Genomic DNA, 8,518 nt, shown 5'->3' on the forward strand with positions numbered 1-8,518 from the left:
TGACACAAAAATAAAAAAAGTTTTTACTAAAAAATAACAGACAATGTTCCTCCGTCAAACTCAATGACAACAATGGTGATGAACAGGGCGGCTATAATCAAACATTCGGTACTTCAGTTCAAATGGCTCTGAGCACTATGGGACTTAACTTCTGAGGCCATCAGTGCCCTAGAACTTTGAACTATTTAAACCACATCGGCCGGCGGTACTTCAGTGAGCCCTCATGAATAACGAGTGATCGTATGACAATTTAACTTTGTAGAAACGTTTGTAAAGATATGCAGAAGAGAAATAACGAATAAACTATAAAAACGACTTTTTAATTTCCACGTGAGAAGATAACATTTGTTAAATGTGTACCTTATTTACATTCCAGGTTACAATCATTGCTCAATGTGACGACCATCTACATCTACGCCAGCGTGGGACCACGCTAGACACTGTTCTACTGCTGTCAGAAACATCTCATGTGGGATGTTGGCTACCTCCCTCGCTATGTTCTTCAGCCTCCAACATCTGTTAATACCCATTCATAAACCCTGTCCTTCAGGTAACCGCATAACCAGCAGTTCAGATCTGGTGATGCTGGTGGCCATGCAGTTTGGAACGATCGGCCACTGCCTTTATTTTCTCCATTTTCCCCATCATTCTCAGCCATGGGAACAGTAACCTCTTCAACAATTTGTGGCGCATTTGAGCGTCAGCCTATCCCAGGAGTAATTTCGAAATTGCTAGTTAATCCGAACTTCTGAATCATGTTCCTTAGCCGAGGTGCCGAAAGAGGACCTCACCGTGTTCCTATAATGCGTCGATACTCGGAAACAGCAGCAGTACTGTTGGTGTTGTTTTGATGAAACAGCTTTACGAGTAAAGCCCTGCTCATACTGTCCAGACACATGCTGACAGTCTGCTACTACACTCATGCTCATAAATTAAGGATAATGCTGATACATGGTGAAACAACGCTCTGGTGGGCGGTTTGCGGCTTTAAATCACCTCAGGGTACGACCATGCGGTGCATTTGACCTGCAGTCGTCGCACGGTGGCGCTGGCAGCAGTCCACATACGCAGAGGTGTGTTGGTCCATGTCAGAGTGCGGTGCAGCGAGTAAGTGTGCAGACGTTTTCAGACGTGCTAATGGTGACTGTGTGTTGGAAATGTCTCAAAGAAGACACAGAGGGGTAGAATACTAGGGCGACTGCAGGCTGTTCAAACACAGCAGGTCGTAGCACGGGTCCTCCGTGTGCCACAAAGTGTGATCTAAAGATTATGGCAACGATGCCAGCAGACAGGAAACTTGTCCAGGCGCTACAGTACGGGACGTTCACAATGTACAACACCACAAGAAGACCGATATCTCACCATCAGTGCTCACACACGGCCACGGAGTAGCAAGCAGTTCTGGACCTTACCGCAGCCACTGGAACAGTTGTCTCCAGACACACAGTCTACAGACGACTGAACAGACATGGTTTATTCGCCCGGAGACCTGCAAGCTGCATTCCACTGACCACCAGCTGCCATCGTGGAGGAGTACCTTGAAACAAAAGATATCGGGCGAATGGAGTGGCTTGCCTGTTCTCCTGACCTAAACCCCATCGAGCACGTCTGGGATGCTCTCGGTTAACGTATCGCTGCACGTCTCCAAACCACCATGATACTTAAGGAACTCCGTCAGGCACTGGTGCAAGAATGGGAGGCTATACCCCAGCAGCTGCTCGACCACCTGATGCAGAGTATGCCAACCCGTTGTGCGGCCTGTGTACGTGTGCATGGTGATCATATCCTATATTGATGTCGGGGTACATGCGCAGGTAGCAGTGGCGTTTTGTAGCACATGTGTTTCGGGACGGTTTTCTCAACTTATCACCAGTACCGTGGACTTACAGAGCAGTGTCGTGTGTGCTCCCTATGTGCCTACTCTATTAGCGCCAGTTATCTGCAGTGCCACGTTGTGTGGCACCACATTCTGCAGTTATCCTCAATTTATGAGGATGAGTGTGTAATTGATACCGATGCTTGCGTTTTAATCCAGCGTCGCCGCACTTTTACCGGCGCCTAACAGAAAGGCACCAGAACATCACTCTGACACTACTAACAACGCAAATCGTGCAGCGCGTAGTCTGAACATCTTTCAAATATGTTCAAATGTGTGTGAAATCTTATGGGACTTAACTGCTAAGGTCATCAGTCCCTAAGCTGACACACTACTTCACCTAAATTATCCTAAGGACAAACACACACACACCTATGCCCGAGGGAGGACTCGAACCTCCGCCGGGACGAGCCGCACAGTCCATGACTGCAGCGCCTTTGACCGCAAGGCTAATCCCGCGCGGCGAACATCTTTCCTATGGAGTTATCTTCCCGTACGTTAAATAATTTTCTGTCTACACTAGCTTAAGCAGCGAAAGTTTAGTTATGACAATCCTGTGTAATAGAAGTAGTGTCACCACTTTTCGGCAGACAGCAGCATTGTTCAGGGCAAAAATACGCAATCGAAGATTGTCACACCCTGGCCACTTTACCGCGTCTTGCCCTACCGATATTAGTATTATCTCGTACCCTAAATAAATTAGTACGTTATATTAATAAGAGTAATTAGAATCTGAGGCACGATCACAAATGTTTACTAACTATTTTGAATGACATTTTTCGTTTACTCGTTGCATTATATTACAACAGACTTAGTTTGATTTCATATTACTTGCTACAAACATGCACCACATTTCAAGATGAACGTGCCAATAATGCGCGTTCACGAAACGATGATACTTCCGTTTGACATTTATATGACAGCAGCTCATTGTAGTTGCGCATTATCGCTAGTTGATTTCTTTTGTTACTGAGCAATAATATACTCTTAAGTGTGGGATCCGTACCAGATAGGGTTGATAGAAGAGATAGAGAAGATCCAACGGAGAGCAGCGCGCTTTGTTACAGGATCATTTAGTAATAGCGAAAGCGTTACGGAGATGATAGATAAACTCCAGTAAAAGACTCTGCAAGAAAGACGCTGTGTAGCGCGGTACGGGCTTTTGTTGAAGTTTCAAGAACATACCCTCACCGAGGAGTCAAGCGGGATATTGCTCACTCCTATGGATATCTCGCGAAGTGACCATGAGGATAAAATCAGAGAGAATAGAGTCCACACAGAAGCATACCGAAAATCTTTCTGTCCACGAAGAATGTTGTTGTTGTTGTGGTCTTCAGTCCTGAGACTAGTTTGATGCAGCTCTCCATGCTACTCTATCCTGTGCAAGCTCCTTCATCTCCCAGTACCTTCTGCAACCTACATCCTTCTGAATCTGTTTAGTGTATTCATCTCTTGGTCTCCCTCTACGATTTTTACACTCTACGCTTCCCTCCAATACTACATTGGTTATCCCTTGATGCCTCAGAACATGTCCTACCAACCGATCCCTTCTTCTAGTCAAGTTGTGCCACAAAATTCTCTTCTGCCCAATCCTATTCAATACCTCCTCATTAGTTATATGATCTATCCATGTAATCTTCAGCATTCTTCTGTAGCACCTCATTTCGAAAGCATCTATTCTCTTCTTGTCCAAACTATTTATCGTCCATGTTACAGTTCCATACATGGCTACGCTCCATACAAATGCTACGAAGAATAAGAGACTGGAACAGAAGGGAGAACCGATAGAGGTACTCAAGGTACCCTCCGCCACAAATCGTCAGGTGGCTTGCGGAGTATGGATGTAGAAGTAGATGTAGAAGAAGCTCTTGACGTCAGATGTTGTTTTTGTATTCTGCTGTTAGCTGCTAGATGTATATTATTATAAAATATGGCTGAGTATCGTGGGCAGCACCCAAACTGGGCCACAGTTTGACGACCCCTGCCGTAGACACACTACCCTGATCGTACAACACTCTCCGTTGCTTGAATTTATACACTATATTAATTCTATCAAACTTTTTATATTTTTGCTGTTTTTATTTGGTTTCCGTTACATTTTATAGTTTTTGAAAAACGAACATAATGATATTTAGGCATTTTAAAATACTCTGGAAATCTGTTTGACCCGAAGCAATTTCCGCATCGGAGAAAGAGAGAGCAGGGTGAGTAGAGGGGGCCCTATTGAAGGAGACAGCCCCAGAATTGCCGGCCCCAGTGTTCCGCCAGAGCGCCCTGTTCTGCCAACGACAGCTGCTCCCTGCTCTGCTCTGTTCTCCGGCTGCTCGCAGACGCAGGCAAAGACGCAGAAGAGCGGGGGCGGTCGGAGGCAGCAGCGCCGCGGGCGCCCCACACCCCGCCACCCCCGCCGCTGTCCGCGGCACGCGCAGGGCTGCGCTGGGCTGCGATCTGCGACCCGATTGGCCCGCAGACTGCCGGACCGCCTTCCAACGACCACTTGCCGCCGCTATCTGCTCCTCCTCCCTCGCTGATCCCGTTACTGGCCTGCAGACGATATACCCATTACTGCTCTCCCTCTCTCGCTCTCAGGTGTTTATAAACTCCTCACCCTTCTGCTCGTACTCCTGAGGATAAGAAAATTGAATATACCATCGGCTACATTTATGGGAGTGCAACTTTTACGTTGATATGGTACGGTATGTGAACCGTGAATTTACTTTCAATACTTTTTCTTAAGAATTTACTTTATTTACTAGCGATTCATCAAGAACATTAACACATTGAATCAAACTATGTGAGTGTGGAAGTAGTTCACAGGGAGTAACTGATGAAATCAAAATGAAATTGCTTTTTACAAATGGGAATTTTATTCCTAAAGCTTGTTTTTTAAAGAAACACATTTAAAATTATAAGCAGAAAGCACCCTCTAAATATCAAGCTACAATTTATTCAGAGGCAGAAAGAAACAAATTTTTGAGGGTATGAGATTTGTGGCTCACAATCTTACCGCTCCCTTTTGACACGGCCGTAGTCACGACCGCTCGCAACAACCTCTGAAAGACTACACAGGTGCAAATCTGCAACTCACCAAATTACTTTAAAGTAAAAGTTTTAACAATTCACACAAGCACACAAATTATGCACCCCGTAGGAGTGATGGAAATGGTACAAAACACTAAAATTAAAAGATTGACTTGCCACCGCAGGTGAAACTTGATTTTAACTTCTAAGAAAGTCTTACGGTGGAAGGGTGGCAACTTTATATACTAAAATGACCATTTAAATAAAAGCCCTTGAAATGCAATCCTACATAAAATTATTCAAGGTTGGCCAAACATGCTCTACAGTACACATATACCGCCTCTCAAGACGATAGGCAAGATAAAAACATATTTAAGGAATTAGGCCGCTATACTTCAAGCAATAAATTCGTTAACACAGCGAAGCCGACAAACATGACAGAGACAGCTATTAACGTACTGCAGATTGATAGGGAGATTACCGAACAACCCGAACCTCAGGTTGCTCTAACTCGCCCCTACTCCACAAGGGAAAAACGGACCACCCAACTCATAAATAACCACCTTCCTGCTGGTGGTCAAACGGAGAATAATGGTGGGACAACTGCAAAACGAAGCGGCCGGTGACCTCGCCAAGAAAACAAGTAGAATTTAACAAGTAAATGAAACGACATATCACCAATCACTTAACTTCTAATAAACTGCGATTTCTGGAGAAGACCTGGCGCAGTACCCACAGATCGCTCTCCCGGACCGTCCGCTGCCAGCCACTTCAACGGACGCAGGAAGGCGCGCCGATCTCCCGTCTCACGTCGTCGCAGCTCGCACCGGCCAGCCCGATGTCGTGGGTTGACTCCTGTTGCTCTCGGCCGCGAAGCCACTACCCCTCGCTATACGGCGCGGTCCACTGGACTCACGTGGCGACCTCACATGCGCCGACGCTCAAGGCGGATAAGTCATCTTGTGTCTCAGTGCGCGACCGACCAACCGATCGATCCAACCGCCAATGACCGTTGCCTGAGCAATTCGAGCAGACTGGCGGCCTAACGCGCAGACTCAGATGCAGGAACAAAGCGCCGACCGGGCGACCACTCGTTGAGTTCTCTCACTGTGCCACAAATTCGGACGAGAGACTGACCCCAGACTGACTCCACACTCACCCAGACTGACCCACTGCCGAGCTGATAGCGCCCCTTAAATGCACATGAACAGGCAACCTTTCGCCTTTCCCACCAGAGGGGGACACCAAAGCTGCGATTGCCACAGCGGCGCCACCGCCAGAAACGGAGGGCGACTGCTTCTCACTACGCGCTGCGGCGCGCTCTTCAAAACAGCAGTTTTTACCACGGCTCAGTATGTGTGGATCGTATCCTGAATACGCGTGTGGATTTTGCGACGTGCGGAAACCAGTGGACCGTGACCTGCTCTGTACTGCACAAACACAAGCAACGACCACCCACACATTTACACCTGCGCCCTGTCGCTCCCACACCGAAAGAAATGTGTGGAATACCAGCAGCACGGCCTAGCGAACATGAAGGTCGGCACGGGGTATAAAGATTCCTTAGTCATTTGAACATTGTTCTTATTTTTATCAAAGATACTCGTCTACACACCAGCCTAAAGTACATTTCCTCAACTAACTTCCCTGAAGTACAATCCTTATCCTATTCCGCCACTATGAACGGGCTAGGCCAAAATTTTTCACAACGTGTAAAGAGCAACGCAGTAGTATCGAGGTAAACTACACACACTATCTCACCACAGTTCTGTTCAGTGACTCCTCATTAGTTACGTGATCTACCCATCTAATCTTCAGCATTCTCCTTCAGCATCACATTTCAAAAGTTACTATTCTCGTCTAAACTGTTTATCGTCCATTCTTCACTTCGATACACGGCTAGACTCCATATAAATAATTTTAAAAAAACTTCCTAATACTTAAATCTATAAGTGACGTTAACAAATTTCTCTTCTTCAGAATCGCTATTCATGCCATTGTCAGTCTACATTTTATGTCATCTCTACTGCAGCCGTCATCAGTCATTTTGCTGCCCAAACAGAAAACTCATCTGTTACCTTAAGTGTCTCATTTCCTAATCTAATTCCCTCAGCATTACCTCATTTAATTCTACTACGTTTTATTATCCTCGATTTGCTTTTGTTGATGTCCATCTTATATCCTCCTTTCAAGACTCTGTCTATTCCGTCCAACTGCTCTTCCAAGTCCTTTGCTGTCTCTAACAGAATTATGATGTCATCGTCAAACCTCAAACTTTTTATTTCTTCTCCCTGGCTTGAATTTCTACTCTAAATTTTTCTTTTGTTTCTTTTACTAATTGCTCAACACACGGATTGAATAGCACGGGGATAGATTACAACCCTGTCTCACTCCCTTCTCAACCACTACTTCCCTTTCATGCCCCTGGACTCTTACAACTGCCCACTGGTTTCTGTATGAGTTGTAAATAGCCTTTCGCACACTGTCATCTTTAAAATTTGATAGACATTTTTCCAGTCAACATTGTCAAAAGCTTCCCCTTAGTCTACAAATGCTGTAAACGTAGGTTTACCTTTCTTTAAATCATTTCTATGAGAAGTCGAAGAGTCAGTATTGGCTCTCGTTTTCCTACTTTCTCCGGAATCCAAATCGATCTTCCTTGAGGTCGGCTTCTACCATTTTCTTCCATTCTGCTGTAAAGAATTCGTGTTAGTATTTCGTAACCGTGGCTTATTAAACTTTTATTTCGGTAATTTTCGCACCTGTCAGCACCTGTTTTATTTATATTTGGAATTATCATATTCTTCTTGTTGTTGTGAAAGATCGGAGCGAAACCTCTAATCTACTGCGCCAGCTCTCCTGAACAAGTAGACTTCACTCTCCTGACCGGATCCCACAGCAAATGTTTGTGACAGCCAGTTAGGGTTCGGTACCCTTCAACACATTATTTCTGTTTCAGTTCAGTTTTTGATGTACTATGGACCTTGAAAACATCATTCACGTTCGCATATGCTTTGCTAGGAGAATAGGAAACGGCTTTCTGTTCTAAAATTTCTTCAGTGTGTCTCTTATGGGCCAACGGCCTTGCCGCAGTGGTAACACCGGTTCCCGTCAGATCACCGAAGTTAAGCGCTGTCCGGCTGGGCTAGCACTTGGATGGGTGACCATCCAGTCTGTCGAGCGCTGTCGGCAAGCGAGGTGCACTCAGCCCTTGTGAGGCAAACTGATCAACTACTTGATTGAGAAGTAGCGGCTCCGATATGGGAAACTGATATACGGACGGGAGAGCGGTGTGCTGACCACATGCCCCTCCATATTCGCATCCAGTGACGCCTATGGGCTGAGGATGACTCGGCAGGGAGTGAGTTATGTCTAATATGGATTTACAATAAAGGTTACACTTGAATCTGAATTTACTTGATACACCATGTTTCAGGATTTTCCAACTCCATTAACAGCGTTATGTCTGAATGCTTTGCAGAACGGAATGAAAAAAGTGGAGTGGCTACTTAGAAAAATATGAAATATGTATGTTCGGTTCTTTGTCGATCTTAAGCTGTTGTAAAAATTTGAAGATTAAAACAGTCTTGACCGCAACTTTTTATTTTTATTGGAGTGACC

General features: G+C 45.4%; 1 pseudogene; it reads left to right on the forward strand.

Annotated features, from left to right (window-relative positions):
- Positions 1 to 7,971: 7,971 nt before the first annotated feature.
- LOC126209230 (5S ribosomal RNA) lies at positions 7,972 to 8,089 on the forward strand (annotated as a pseudogene).
- The last annotated feature ends 429 nt before the right edge of the window (positions 8,090 to 8,518 follow it).

This window comes from Schistocerca nitens, chromosome 1 (assembly GCF_023898315.1).
Source record: "Schistocerca nitens isolate TAMUIC-IGC-003100 chromosome 1, iqSchNite1.1, whole genome shotgun sequence".
NCBI lineage: Eukaryota > Metazoa > Arthropoda > Insecta > Orthoptera > Acrididae > Schistocerca > Schistocerca nitens.